Source organism: Hypanus sabinus, chromosome 31 (genome assembly GCF_030144855.1).
Source record: "Hypanus sabinus isolate sHypSab1 chromosome 31, sHypSab1.hap1, whole genome shotgun sequence".
Lineage (NCBI taxonomy): Eukaryota > Metazoa > Chordata > Chondrichthyes > Myliobatiformes > Dasyatidae > Hypanus > Hypanus sabinus.
Window position 1 is genome coordinate 13,037,425 of NC_082736.1, and position 14,731 is coordinate 13,052,155.

Below are 14,731 nucleotides of genomic sequence, written 5' to 3' on the forward strand. Positions count from 1 at the left end.
GCATTTTTACCAATAAATTAGGGACAGACAGAACAAAAGATCACCAAAGAGGAGGAAGGTTGTTTAAATGGAGATCAAAAAAGCTAATGATCATGTGGGTTTCAAACGTGTGCTGCAATAAATAGTCATCGTCTTGATCTAATAGTTAAAAAAAAACAGACATGGCCTCTGGAGGCCTTCGGAGAAGTTAGAGATCGCAGGACTGTTACGGTTCGTTCGCAGTGCTGAATTAAAAAAAAAAAAAATCTCATGCGAGCCCTTTCGGAGCTGCTTGTTGAATTTGAGATCCGTTGGGTAATTAGCCAATTGGCAAAGACCAACAGAAAGCAATTAGGTTTAAGCGGTGTCCCCATTCTCTGAGAAGGCCAATGGAGGAGTCTGAGGTCTGAATGTTTTGTTGGAGATCCTTCCGGAAGCAGGTACGGGTGAGTAGTAGGTAAGAGCGGGTAAAGAGAGTTTTATTGTCGTTAACTATAAACAGACCTCATAATAACTAATTAAATAAATGAGGTATTCAGGACCAGTTGATGACTTGTTGCTTTACGACTTGGGAATTGGTGGACCCCGTTGTGCTTCCTGGTGACCGTATTTGCAGCAAGTGTTGGCTGCTTAAGGAGCTCAGGTACAAGTTGATGACCCGTAACCCGAGGCTCCATCAATGTGGTAAAGAAGCGTGGAGAAGAATTATCCGCGCACTATGTTTCAGGAGGCAGTCGGACGTAAAGTCTGAAAAGCTTGAATTCGGCTGTGGTCATGGACAAAAGGGTTTGACTGTGAGTGGTGCGAGTAAGGAATCCCAGTTTAGTGCTAGAAGACAATCAGTACTTGAGTTCTGCCAGCAGTACTGAAATGCAGCACTGTGAGGATGAGATATGAGAGGGAGCCTTAGAAAGGTTGAGCAATCAAACTGTGTCACCTTGGCTCAGAAGTTATTCTGCGGGCGGTGGGATGGGTGGAACAGCGGAAATGTTGATGTAATTGGGAATAATATCGTAAGGGAATAGACAGAATCTATGCGGTAGAGTTGGATCGCCCTGGAGACGGTGTTGTCTGCCATGTGTACTGATTTGAGTCATATTCTCTGACATCCAGATGAGTTTGCTGTGTTGGGAGTGGGGAGGTTGATGAAAGATCCATGAGGTGATCCACATTGCTACCGGCGATTTAGGAAAAGTAAGATAAGAGGTTCTGCTGAGGGAATTTCAGGAGTTAGGGACTGGACTAAAAAAAATGAATTGAGGAGTTAATAATATGGGGATTGTGACTTGATCCATGCGCAAATTGGGACAGGGTTAACAAGATCAGGGCATTATGTGTCTGGAGGACCGGTGTTTGAATTTGTGGGTCACTGGTACTAGCATTGAGAAGGGAAGAAACTGTTCCAATGAGATGGGCTACAGTGGAAACTATGCTGCGACGTGGGTCCTTGCGGAAATAAAAGTAAAATCCATAGAAGGAATACCATGGCATCAGAAGATGTAGGAACTTTGAATGTAAAGTTAAGGAACTGTAAGCATGAAAAGAATATCCTGATAGTGGTTAAATGTGTAAGCATACAAACTGCAGACATAATTAAATTTACGCATCAGGACGGGCGATAGTAAAGTGCAATCCGATGATAGTCATGGGATTTTTCAATATTCAGGACAAAGGTAATCTCGTTTTTTCTTGCTGGAGTTGTAGAAGATGGCTTTTTGAGCAGCTTGTTGTCAAGCCCACTAAGGGAAAGTGAAATCTGGATTGGGCGATGTGTAATCAATTAGTTTTCACAAGGAAACTAAAGGCAACGGTACCCATAGAAAACAATGGACAAAATGTGTCAGAATTTGCATTGCAGTGATTCAGAACGTAAATGTTCCGTCCATCGCAAAGAACAAGAAACTTTCTCAAAGGAGGAAAAGGCAATTAGAGATGTCAAAGAAAATATAATAGCAAAAGAGCGGATCTACAACATAGAAATAATGGGAAGCTAGAAGTTTTGGAAACCCTTAAAAAGCAGTCGAAGGCAACTAAAAAGCAGCTAGATGAAATGTGAAGGTATGCTAGACTGTAATAACAAATCTTCAAAAGGTCTCTTTTTTAGTTATATATATATATATGGATATAAATTAATAAAATGACATTAGTTGACATTGGCCCTCTGATAAATGGACTGGAAAAAGTGTAATGAGGACGAAGAAATGGCAAAGGGACTGAATTCGTATTTTGTGTTAGTCTTTACTGTGTAAGACTCCAGTAACATCCCACAAAGGAAGAAAGTCAAGAGTCAGAGTTTGTAATCAATCATAAGGATAAGTCCCAATCATAAGTTTGATATGTCACCTCAACCAGATAGTCTGTACTCCAGAGTTCTAGAAAAGGTAGCTGAAGAGATTGAGGAGGTACAATAAGTGATCTTTCCAGAATCACTACAGTTTGGAATAGTTTTCTAGTTCAGGAAAAGCATGAATTCCACTCTGCTCTTTAAGAGTGGAATTCTTAAAGAGCGGGTAACGGCAATGGAAAGACAAATGAATAATGAGTTTAAGACTTACATGCGTGAAACATTCGGAGATGGAACGTTTCGGAATTGTTATCTGGTTATATGGGCATTTTTGGTTTATCAACGGCTTTTGATTCTGGTATATACAGAATGGTTTCGCAGGCATGCAGTCATCCACACATGTTTATTGAAGTCAGTTACAACTGTGGCGTGCCCATTGAGACGCGAAAATGAATGTCTGAATGCAGTCACTTCGCAGATTCGAAGAGGTCCTGCAAGCGCCCCTGCACCCCCACCCCCCTGTCCATATCTTTTCAGTCCTCATTACTGATAGTGCGGACCTCAATGCCTGCCTAGATTAAGGGAGCAGAACTTGAACCAGACTTTCCAGTGTGGTCAAAGTGGAAAATCTGGAAGATATTTTCCTGCATCAGTTCAATCCTGTTGATACATTTTCATCCTCCCAACACACAATTAGGCCGGCATGGGAGCTTTGCACAATGAACTGCTGAATCGAAAGTAATTGCGAGGCCTCTCCCGTCGCAGGGGAAGAAGTGTATGTGTGAAAAGTGCCGGTGCAACAAAAGTCAAAGAATAAACTTCGAGGTGACCCTTTGAATTATCCTGTGCTCGGACAACCCAATGTCAAATCGCTCTTTCCCATTGGTTTCTTGTTTCTTTCCTAGTTAGTATCCCCGTCGGTCACAGGAAGACGGAAGATAATTTCCTCGACAGGAAAATGGTTCTGCTGTCTCCATAAATGTAATGGCAACTCGAATTTTCGAAGTAAATTGAAAAGGTTTAAAGAGATTAAATCAGAGTTTGGCGTTGAAGTGATCGGTTCTTTGGGGATGTGGTACAGTCGATCTGCGGAGACCCCGGGAAGAGAGAGAGTCACCCAATAGGAATAAACTTAGTGTCAGCTTCATGAAATCTCCCCTCAGCGACTCTATCTCAGAGTCATTCGGCGTAACAGGCGGTGACAGAGTACAATTTTTCCGGAAATATTTGCTTCATCCTCCTCTGCCACATTCTAAATGTTAAACAAATGATGTTGTTGCGCTCGATTTAAGCTTTCCAGTTGAAAGAATCAGAAAAGAGAGGGCGAGTGGAATCGGTTCCTTCACCCAGCTCAGGCCACACTGCAGAGACACCGTGAGGCTCCTTCCGTCTAACTGCGAGGTCGGATCTATGAAAGGTCATCGAGCTAAAACGTGAACTCTGTTTCTCCCTCCACAGATGCTGCTTAACCTGCCCAGTATTTCCGGCTGTTGCAGCTTTTAGTTCAGGAACAGTCCTGATTCTCTGACCCCGGGATCCCGAGACACAGTGATTACGTCCCATGTAAAATGTCCTTTGAGGAGTGTGTACTCGTGGCCGAATGTTTCATCAATGCATTGGGAATCTATTGGTATTTCCGTTTGTAATTCTGACATCTATGCGGTTCCAGCTTTTTCTGTATAATATTGTCCGCTACCCTCTGATGCAAACCATGCAAACAGATTGTAAAATAGCCGGGTCACAGTATCGATTAACATTCAACATCTTCCCACGCCTGAATGGACCAATTATGGCGGACTTCTTCAGTTTGGCTCTGTGGCGCAATCGGTGAGCGCGTTCGGCTGTTAACCGAAAGGTTGGTGGTTCGAGCCCACCCGGGGACGTTGCTGATCCAGTAGTTTTTGTTGAGCGTTGTATTTCAAGCTGGGAAACGCTCCGCTGTCCGGAGACGGGCGCTCCCTGCTAAAGCCCCATCACGTTCAGTGGAATTATTATTGTTTTTGTCACGTACCGACATACAGTGAAATGCTCCTTTTTCACACTGTTCTTCGAGATCAAATTATTACACAGTGCATTGAGAGAGAACGACATAAAAAAATAACAGAATGCAGAATAAAATTTAACAGCAACAGAGAGAACACAGTGCAGCTAAACAATTAAGTGTAGCATCATAACGGGGTAGATTGTGATGATATGTGTCTATCTTGTCCTACTCGGAACCACCTGGATATCAAAACCAACCAGATCCCTTCTACCACCATTCACTTCTGTCTGGCCGACCTTGTCGCCACTCAATAATTTCTCCTTCGACTCCCCCCATTTTCTACAAATAAAAATGGAAGCCACAGACATTGGCATGGGTCCGAGCTCTGCCTGGTTGCTTGTCGGCCATTTGGAACAGTTTATCTTGAAAGCCTACTTTAGTATCTCTCCCTAACTTTTCCTGCGCAACGTAAACGACGTCATTGCTGCAATTTCCTGCTGAGCTCATCTACTTAATTAACTTTGCCTCCAACTTCCACCCTGCACAAATTTTTACTTGGTCCATATCTGACACCTCCCTCGCTTTTCTGGATCTCTCTGTCTCTATCTCTGAAGACAGTGATGTCTATTATGACCACGCAGATTCTCACAGCTATCTGAACAATACATCTTCCCAGCCCGTAACTTGTAGAAATAACACATTCTACTCTCAATTCCTCTGTCTTCGCCGCATCTGCTCTCAAGGTAAGGCGTTTCATTCATAAACAAAGGGGATATCGTGTTTTTTTATTTTCAATCAAAGAGGTTTCTCATTCTCCACTATCAAAGCTTTCCTCAACAGAATCACTTCCATTTTGCTCACGTCTACCCACACCGCATCCTCACGCCCTCCAGCAGGGTTAGGATTCGTATTGTCTTCAACTACCTACCCCCAGCCTCCGCCTCCAGCTCTGTAACCTCCATCATCTCGGGCAGGATCCCAACACCAAACACATCTTTCCCTCCCCCTCTACTTTCTGCAGGGATCGCTCCCTATGTGAATCCCATGTGCGTTCGTCCCTTCCACCGCCCTCGCTCGTAGCACTTACCCTTGTGAGTGCAACAAGTGCGACACCTACTCCTACACATCCACCCTCATTACCATTCAGGGCCTCAAGCAATCCCTCCAAAAAGGCGACACTTCACCTGTGAGTATTTTACAGTCATCTGCTGTATCCAGTGCTCCCGGTGTGGCTTGACGCAGAATAGGAGACCATTTCACCAAGCATCTACACTCCGTCCACCAGTAAAAGCGACATCGCCCAGTAGCCTCCTACTTTAATTCCACTTTCTATTCCAGTTCCTACATGGTAGCCAATGGCCTCCTGTACTGTCGCGATGAGGCCACTCTCAGGGTGGAAGAGCAATTCAGTATATTTCGTCTGAGTGGCCTCCCTTTGGTGCTCCTACCCCTTTTCTTTCTTCCATGGCCTTCAGTCTTCTCCTATTAGATTCCCTGTTCTCCAGCCCAGTATCCCTTTCACCAATCAGCAGTTCAAGACTTTAATTCACCAGCGGCTCTCCCCACCCCCTCTGGTTTGGCCTATCACCTAGTGTTTTCTCCTTCCCTATCCTCACCGTCTAACTCTGATCCCTCATCGTTTTTTTCTCCAGTCGGGATGAAGGATCTCGGCCCAAAACGTCGACTGTGTTTGTTTATATACAGATGCTGCCTGGCCTGCTGGGTTTCTCCAATATTTTCTCGGCTGCTTGAAATTACATCATCTGTTGTTTTCTCTTTGTGCCTCTATCCATGTCGCTCCACACTAACATATTCATGTGCTGATCTGAGAAAATCGTACACCCTTCCGACTCTGAACCTGGCAGCCCTTTCCAAGCACCCACCCAACCCCGTCTAAAAACGTGACCCTCACATATTCTTTAAACTCTCCCCCACTCCGACCTGAAATTCATTCCCTCTAGAATACGGTAACTGTAAACCAATTCTGACACTCGGCCTAATCTATGTCTCTCAGAATTTTCTTCCTCATAATTCGGTCATGTTTCCTCCCAGGCTCCGACATTCCACTGAAGGCAAACAAACTCAAACACATTAATCAGGCAAAGCTTCAGAAACCGTGCCGATCCCTCCTGTGAAGTGTCCATTCTTGTAGAATCTGGAATAGAGTCAGAACGGGATTTAACAGGAAACTCTTGCGAGGTTAATTCCATCTCTGATCCACGGCACAGTGAATGATAATTAATGAATCAACCTTACACTTACAGCGTGAATCGATTAGGGTTACTTGGCCCTTGGATTTCTGCGTAGATCGTGTCTATGTTGAGGTTTATTTGTTATGTAGTCTAAAACTGTACAGCCTGCGATGGCCGGGAATCGAACCTGGGTCAACTGCTTGGAAGGCAGCTATGCTGACCACTATACCACCATCGCTCAATGACGTTACAAAAGATTTGAGTAGGGAGGCTTCTCCATTCCTTCCCTGTGACTCGTTCAGTCTCCAAGCTGTTCTCTGCCGGATCATTCCTCACTCTGCTGCAGGTCCTATTCCGGAAAATTAATGTCGCCATCCCCAACAAACCGGAGTTGTAGAACCCGCGGCGAACATACTCCAGGAATCAGATTGAGTTAGAAACGAGTCGAAGAACTACAAACGTTTGTACTAATGGGGTCCTCCCTCGCGCATCGCCAAATGGATAAACAAACTATGATTATAATTGTCCTTTCAAATCACACCCTAATGGGAGCCCTCCCCTTGGACAGACCTTGAACACAGTAAGTGACTGAGTCACTAAAGAATCCTGACACCCCTCCTGTCACACAGTGAGAATGGGATGAATAAAAACCGCCAGATCCACACTCAACAGGCAGACGTCAGGGTGACTCTGTGAGATATCCGGAAGCCTGAAATCCCTGTGACATATTCCATATAGACAATAGACAATAGGTGCAGGAGTAGGCCATTCGACCCTTCGAGCCAGCACCGCCATTCAAAGTGATCATGGCTGATCATCCACTATCAGTACCCCATTCCGGCCTTCTCCCCACAGCCCCTGATTCTGCTATCTTTAAGAGCTCTATCTAACTCTTCCTTGAATGCACTCAGAGAATTGGCGTCCAGTGCCTTCTGAGGCAGAACATTCCATAGATCCACAACGCTCTGACTGAAAAAAGTTGTTTTCTTTTCCATGAACTCCGTTCTAAATGGCGTACCCTTTATTCTTAAACTGTGGCATTTGGTTCTCCAATCCCCCAGCATCGGGTACAATTTTTCTGACTCTAGCGTGTCTAATCCGTTAATCATCTTATATGTTTCAATCAGATCCTCTCTCATTCTTCCAAACTCCAGTGTATACAAGCCCAGCCGCTCCAATCTTTATACATATGACAGTCCCGCCATCCCGGGAATTAACCTCGTGACCCTACACTGCACTCCCTCAATAGCAAGAATGTCCTTCCTTAAATTTGGTGACCAAAACTGATACTCCAGGTATGATCTCACCAAGGCCCTGTACAACTGCAGAAGGACCTTTTTGCTTCTATATTCAACTCCCCTTTCTTCACCGCCTGCTGTACCTGCATGCTTACTTTCAGTGATTTATGTACAATAACACCTAGATGTCGCTGTACTTCCCCTTTTACTAACTTGTCACCAGATAGTAATCTGCCTTCCAGCTCTTGCCACTTAAGTGGATAACCTCACATTTCTACCACATTAAACTGCATCTGCCCTCTCAACCAAACTGTCCAAGTCATCCTGTATTCCACTAACATCCTCCTCATATTTCACACTGCCTTCCAGATATGTGTCATCTGCAAAGTTGATAATGTTACTTATAATCTCTTCATCTAAATCATTAATATATATTGTAAATAGCTGCTGTCCTAGCACCGAACCTTGCTGTACCCCGCAATATATTGTTATATTCCTCGTTCGATTAGTGGTCAGTATCCCCACCCGCCACGTGGGAGACAGAGGTTCAATTCCCCGATGGGGAGAGCGTTTCCTGCTTCAAATACTAACTGGATGCATAAGACAAATTCGGAGCCAAAAGGAAAAAAAAATAGTGTTGAAGAGATCATTGAGACTGTGGAACAAGTCTGAAGTTAGCCTGGAACGGGAGAGTTTTCCGAGAACATGGGACGTTGGGTTCAACTTGTTTCCCCAGATATTCCATCAGCGAGTCTGTATCAAAGCGTCGATCGGAGTTAGACTGAGTGACCAAATCCGTCACTCAGAACACATTAAACCGGGACCACTGCTATGAGTTATCAACACCCGCACGTCTCCTTCACTGCGGCTGCGTGACTGTTTGGAGAAGACAGGCAAATGGGCACCTGAAACACTTTGCAGCGAACAATCCAAGTGGACATATATTTAATTCCGGGTTTATAAACATCCCTTCCCTCCTGCAGTCCCCAAAACCTCCGCTCAGAATCTAATAAAGTGAATGGGGGGGAAGGTCTGGCTGAGCTTCGCTCAGTGGTGACATTTGAACGCTTGCATAGTGAAGCTCTACCTTTATACCTGATTGACAGTATGCAGCTGAAGACATGCAGTCCTATTCTCTCGCCCATCGGCAACAGAGTCTTTAAAGCAGCCCGAAATAAGGAATATCAGGACCCGAAGCGATAAATTGAGGTGAGGGAACGGAGAAATCCTGTGGACGCCTCGGCCTGGCAATTGGAACTGTGTTCTGGAAGGCAACCGGTCACGGGGGAAGAGGGAGACAACCGGAGAGTGTCGGGCCGTCAGTGAGAGTGTCTGAGCAATGGTTGGGAGTCGGCAACATGTGCTGATTTAAAACAACTGGAGAACATACTGAAAATGAAAACAACTCTGGACGGAAATAAAACAGATAGTACGTTGTGCAAGAAACAAAGGTTCGGGGAGTGTGTGTGTGTGTGTGTGTGTGTGTGTGTGTGTGTGTGTGTGTGTGTGTGTGTGTGTGTGTGTGTGTGTGTGTGTGTGTGTGTGTGTGTGTGTGTGTGTGCGTGCGTGTGTGTGTGTGTGTGTGTGTGCGTGCGTGCGTGCGTGCGTGCGTGCGTGTGTGTGTGTGTGTGTGTGTGTGTGTGTTTGTGTGTGTGTGTGTAGGATACTCGGACAACCTGAGAGTGGATAAAGTAGCTTTGGCTAAGAGTTTACAGACTTGGAGAAAAGGGGAAGTGTTTCCCTGTTCTGTTATGCTTTTCTGGTGAATGGCTACCATTAAATGTCTATTTAGGCTGCATTAGTGATTCTGTCAGACGGTATGACAGAATCATCATCATCATCATCAGGCGCCATGCCCAGTCTCAGCTTTGACTGCCAGGTTTCGGGTCAACTGGATGACTGAATAACTAATTTAAAACAGAGATACATAGATTCTTGATTAGCCAGGACGTCGAAGGGTATGGGGAGAAGGTAATGGAGTGGGGATGACTGGAAGAATAGGATCTGCCTATGACTCAATGGCAGAGTAGTCTCGATAGGCTGAATGGCCTATTTCTGCTCCGATATCTTATGGTCTTATGGTTTATAAGTACATGGAGCCAGGAAAAAACAGAAATCACAAGCCCAGACGCTCCTCATCAGACAACCAGTTCACTGCCAGTATTGGCCAAGTAAACATTCTCTGAACTGATTCTGATACATTGAGATTTTTTTTGAGTAAGGAGACCGTCTATATGAATGGGTTCCCCCGCTCTATATACAGTGTATAAGAAGATGAGAGACATTGATCGTGTGGATCGTCAGAGGCTTTTTCCAAGGGCTGGAATGGCTAACATGAGAGGGCACAGATTTAAGGTACTTGGAAGCAGATACAGAGGAGATGTCAGGGGTACGTTTCTTATGCATCGAGTGATGAGTGCATGGAGTGGGCTGGCGGTGACGGTGGTGAATGCGGATACCATATGTTATTTCAAGAGTCTCCTGGATAGGTACATGGAGCTAAAATATCTAGAGGGCTATACGCAACCTTAGGTATTTTCCAAAATAGGTACATGTTTGGCACAGCATTTTGGGCTGAAGGGCCTGTATTCTGATACCATGTTCTCTCCACTTGTAGCTGCAAACAACATTAGGAACAGCCCTTTCTGCTCACTATACCACTGCCGACATTGATGTCAGGTGAGACTGCACTCTGGGCCGCAATGACACCGTAGGGGATTGCACGACGCTGTTACAGCTCGGGGCATCGGAGTTCAGCACTCAGCCCCTGCATCTTCTTTAAAGATTCTCGGTATGTTCTCCCTGTGGATTGTGTCAGTTTTCTTCGGGTCCTCCTGTTTCTTCCCACAGTCCAAAAATGTACAGGGAAGGTTAATTCACGATTGTAAACTGCCCTGTGATTCTGTTAGGGTTAAGTCGGCATTGCCAGGTTTTGCTGGGCTGTGTGGCACGAAGGGTCTATTTTGCTCTGTATTTCTAAATAGAACTTTCAAAAAATACAACCCATGTTATCCAATTTTCCCTATACCAATCCAGACAACATGCTGGGAAATCACTTCTGCACCCTTTCCAAAGTCCCCACGTCCTTGTTGTGATGCAGCAAACAGAACTGCACACACGGCTCGAAATGTGGCCTAACCCAGGGTTTGTACAGCTGTAATTTCTCATCCCATGGTTTGCATTCAGTGTCTTGACTGATGAAGGCAAGTGTACCACACATCTATAACAGTTTATTTCCTTTCAATGTCACTTGCAGGATGTTATAGATGAATACGTCAATATTCCTCAGTGTGTCAGTGCTCCTAAAGGTGCTGCCATTTACTGCGTAAGTTCCTGTAAAACATCTTACACTCGTCTAGATTAAACTCCATCCCCGATTTCTCCATCCGTGTTCCCAACTGATTGGTATCCAGTTCTGTCCGTTTGAAAACCTTCCTCACCACCCACAACTGTGTCATCAGCTATTTGATCAGGCCATAGGTATTTTAATCTGATCAGACAGAGGTCACATCACTGACAGCTGTGGAAACACTGGTTACATATCTAAAGTCAAAATCATTCTCGATTCCGTTAGCCCAAATGTCGTTATACAATACACATCATTCAGACACTCCCACGCACAGACTAGTGGAAAGTTACATATTTATCACAGAATAGTGTTCGATTGACTGGTCCGGACTTGTTGCTCGGGAGGCTCTGATGCATAGTACCTGAAGATTAGTTCAATGTAACCTGTGATATTGACTGTGGTATCAATTAAAATGAAAAACAGATTTAATCAACAAATTCAACTGCTAGAATTAATCTCAAAGACATTTTGCACTGTCACACTGCAAGAGAGATTGGAAGATGCAGTCTGAACCCCAAATCTCACACTGTACCAGAAACTGACAAGTGCAGAATGAACCCCAAACACTCACACTGCACCAGAGACTGACGGATACAGAAAAAAACACCACACTCTCACACTGTAGCAGAGACTGACAGATAAACAATGAACCCCACACACTCACATTATATCAAAATCTGTCAGGTGCCAGTAAGTGAAGTGACGTAACTGAATCCAGTGACCCAAAGCCTCTTTCAGAGGCACTTACAATGTCTGTGGAAAGGCTGAGCAGCAGGTGATTTTCGTTCAGGTTATATGGTCTGTGTATCTGTCACAGCAATGACAACGCCTGGAATCATTCCTGGTGACATCCCTGGTAACATTTTCTCTTGCTCGTCATGTTTTTTTTTTCCCCTGCAAAATAAACCGTTATATGTCTGCACAGAAAGTGCTCTGCTTCCGTCCTGTCTAATTTGCCCTCTACCTTGAGAGATCCTACATTCTCTGTAGCAAACATCTTGTATTAAACGTATTTTTAAAATACTTTGAAATTTTCTTAATCTTAGTCATGACATTTCATGTTCCATTCTGGTATTTATAATTCCTTTTCTAGGAACATAGAGCAGTAGAGTCCAAAACTGGAAAAAGCTATTTGGCCCATGATATTGTCAGAACCATGATTCCAATGTGTTCTAAATGCTCTCTTGTTTATCGTCCATATCCCTCAATTCTGTTCATGTGTATTTCTACCTAAACACCTCTTAAATTCCATCATACTATCTGCTTCTCTCAGGACCTATGGAAAACTATTCCAAACACATAACATTCCCTGTAATTTTTTTTAAAAAAGTAACTCCTCTCCATATGGTCTTTAAATTTCCCCCTCTAACTTTAAAAGAATATTAAAAATCTTTTGGTATTCGAAATTTCTACCGTTGGAATAATTTTCTGAGTCTGTACCTTATCCATGTCTCTACAAATTAAAATAACCCTGTCAGATCTCCCCTCAGTCTCTGAGGTCCTAATGAGATCACGTTTGTCCAAGCTTTCCTTTGAGCTGCTGAACTCGAATCCAAGGGATATTCTCGTGAAATATCTGCATCGTTTCTAAAGTGTCCATCCTTACTGTAATGGCATGGCCAGAACTGCACACGGTACTCCAAGTATTGCCTGCTTCAAACTTCATGTAGCTGCAGTGTGACTTCCTTACTCTGGTAAAGAAGGCCAGCATTCCATGCGCTTTATACAGCGGCACAGCCAATTTCAGATGCCTGATGGTCTGCCCAAAACTCCTCTCAAAGCCTCCCTGGACTCTCTCAAAGACACCAAGTCTCAATTGGACTGAAAGCACCGTAAAATATAAATCACCAGTTGCAGTGGTAGCAGAATCACTTTTGAAATTAGAAGAAGTAATCGAGGTAGTTTTGTGACGTCTGAAGGACGTTGCCATTGGTTGTCTTGTTCACTGGCACCATCTTCTTCAGGAGGTTGATAGTTTCTCAATTTGTAAGAGTGTCAAAAATTCCAGGGAGAAGACTGGAGAATGGGGTTGAGGGGGATAATCAAACAGCCGTAAAAGCATTGAGGAGCAGACTCAATGTACAAAATGGCCTAATTCTGTGCCTATTTCTTGTACTCCTGTGGAAACAAGGCATTTGGCCAAACGTCCATGCTGACTGTGTTGCCCAGAGGGAGAGTGAAATTACTATCAAATGCTGCCCATATGCCCACTTCTTTGATTCAGCAGCTCATTCCAAAATCCAAATATGCACAAATCATTGTTTGAAGAAACAGCCCCTTATTCAAGTTTAACTCTCTTGCTTCCCCTATTAATGTTCTGTGCTGTTGATTTCAAACACGTCCCTGGGAAAATACAATGATCTTTTATTCTGTCATTCCCTGCCTGTCCTTACTACATAACTCAGTCAGATGACCCTTCAATATCCTACATCCAGGGAATAAAATCTTTGTCGAAAGAACCTTTCCTACGATCTCCACCCCCTGTGCCTAGCCAAAATCCGAGTAGGTCATTTCTTCACAGTTTCTAGTTTTATAACATCTTTCCTATATCAGGGTGAAAATGCTGTACACAGTCATCAAATACACAGGATAATCAGATGCTGGAAAACACAGAGCAACATACACAACATGCTGGAGAAACTTACCTAGTCAGGTCGCATCCGTGGAGAGGTATGCACAGTTGACGTTCCAGACCAAAACCGTTCACCAGAACTCGAAATGAAGTGGGATAAAGCCATGATGAATTGGTGGGAGAGAGGATGGAGTGCAAGCTGGAAGATGATAGTTGAAGCCAATTAACGGGAAAGATGCAATGGAAAGTGAGAAACCGGAAGGTGATACGTGGACATAATAAAAGAACAAATAAGAAACAGCCATGAGCTCTATATGTCCCTGTCATTTTATTGCCTACATACACCAGTCCAAGTTCCAAGCCCGCAATTGTATAGTACTCCAACTCTTTCTGTGTCACACTATAGTCTATATCGTTGCTGTTCCATGCACCGAGGCTGTGCTTGTCAATTTCATCAACTTTGCCTTCAGCTTCAACCCTGCCCTTAAATCCACTTGATTCTTTCCAAAACCTCTCTTCAATTTCACAATATCTCTATCTCTATCTCGGGAGACATACAATCTATGACTCACAGCTACCGTGTCTATACCTCGTCCCACCCTGGGTCATGTAAAGATGCTATTCTTCTATTTGTATCTGCCATATCTCTTCCCAGGATGAGGTTTTCAATTCTGGAACATCTGTTGTGTCCTCCCTCTTCGAAGAACAAGGTCTCCGTCCATCTCTCATTGCTTCTACCCTCACCCTCATAAATGTCTTCCATTCCTCAGACATTCCACCTTGCCCCATCTTCTTGCTGTCAGGGTTACAGTCCCCTCTTCCTTATTTACCAACCATGAGAGTCCGGATCCAGCATATCATTCTACGTTAAGTCCACCATCCTCACAGGGAATCTGTCAATAAACATATCCTTCCCCCATCCCACTCTCCGATTTCAGCAGGGATCACTCTCACCGTGATTCTCTTGTCCATTCATTCATCCCCACTGATCTCACTGCTGGCACTTTAGCTTGTAATCGGGCCACATGCTACACCTGCCCCGACACCATCATTCGGGATCCCAGAATCATACCAGAAGAAGCAAAGCTTCACCTACAAACCTGTTAACGTCATTAAGTGTATCCGGTGCTCAC

The 14,731-nt window shown here is 44.2% G+C and overlaps 2 non-coding genes across 2 annotated transcripts; one reads left to right on the plus strand and one right to left on the minus strand.

The window, feature by feature from the left end:
• The first annotated feature begins 4,072 nt into the window (after window positions 1-4,072).
• trnan-guu (transfer RNA asparagine (anticodon GUU)) lies at window positions 4,073-4,146 on the plus strand. The gene has a single exon. It is a non-coding gene; the product is annotated as a tRNA-Asn (tRNA).
• A 2,459-nt stretch (window positions 4,147-6,605) lies between these two features.
• Window positions 6,606-6,677, minus strand: trnag-ucc (transfer RNA glycine (anticodon UCC)). Its single transcript has one exon. It is a non-coding gene; the product is annotated as a tRNA-Gly (tRNA).
• Between the last annotated feature and the right edge of the window lie 8,054 nt (window positions 6,678-14,731).